This window comes from Lissotriton helveticus, chromosome 3_1 (assembly GCF_964261635.1).
Source record: "Lissotriton helveticus chromosome 3_1, aLisHel1.1, whole genome shotgun sequence".
In the NCBI taxonomy this organism is placed as follows: domain Eukaryota; kingdom Metazoa; phylum Chordata; class Amphibia; order Caudata; family Salamandridae; genus Lissotriton; species Lissotriton helveticus.
The window spans coordinates 1,141,137,399-1,141,138,235 of record NC_136061.1 but is presented as its reverse complement, the minus strand read 5'-3'; the positions used below and the strand labels follow the sequence as shown (position 1 = coordinate 1,141,138,235).

The 837-nt window shown below is 43.5% G+C and overlaps 1 pseudogene; it reads left to right on the top strand.

Moving 5' to 3' along the window:
* The first annotated feature begins 329 nt into the window (after nucleotides 1-329).
* On the top strand, nucleotides 330-576 carry LOC144824890 (small ribosomal subunit protein eS21 pseudogene; annotated as a pseudogene).
* Nucleotides 577-837: the final 261 nt, after the last annotated feature.

Sequence of the window (837 nt, the reverse complement as noted above, 5' to 3'; positions counted from 1 at the left end):
TCCTAATTCTTCCAAGGTTCCCAAAACTCTGCTTCAACATGTTGTATACCTGCTAAAAACTTGTTTTGCAGGTGAATTGGGTTGTAGAGCATTAGCTAGTGGTGGAGAAAGTTATTACCCTGATCATTTTTGCAAAGAATAAAATGGAAGTAATGGTTATAATGTAACTTGCCACTTTTCCAGACCTTTCACATTAGTTAAGCGGAGGTGGAATTGCTGGTGATTATTGCAGTGTATTCTCCTTCTTGGCTGCAGTAGATCTGCGGATCTTTTCGTTGTCGACCATTTGTTCCAGGCGGAGATCAGCTTGACACAGTACAACAGTAACCATGCAGAATGACGCTGGTGAGTTTGTGGACCTGTACGTTCCTCGTAAATGCTTGAAAACAACAGAATTAGTGGCGCCAAGGAGCATGCGTCTATCCAGATGAACATAGCTAAGGTTGATAAGGTCACAGGCAGAGTCACTGGACAATTCAAAGAATATATTGAGGGGCAATTCGTAAGATGGGTGAGTCTGAAGACTCTATCCTCCAGCTAGCCAAGGATGATGGAATTGTCTCCAAGAATTTCTAACACGGACCTCTTTTGGAGCCCTGGAAGATGCAAATGTGGTTGGATGGTTTGCAAAGAGTCGAGCTTTTGCTGCTGTCTTTTGGTTGATGTCCTCAGGCACAATCTATAGGGCTTACCACTGATGGAGAACATATATTTCTTTACATGGTCCCAAGGTATGATTTAAACAGACACGTCTGGAGTACGTAGAAGGAATGTACTGGGTGTGATAGATTCACAAGTGAGAGAGATGATGCTGGGGCAGAGATGCCTCTGCGAAGG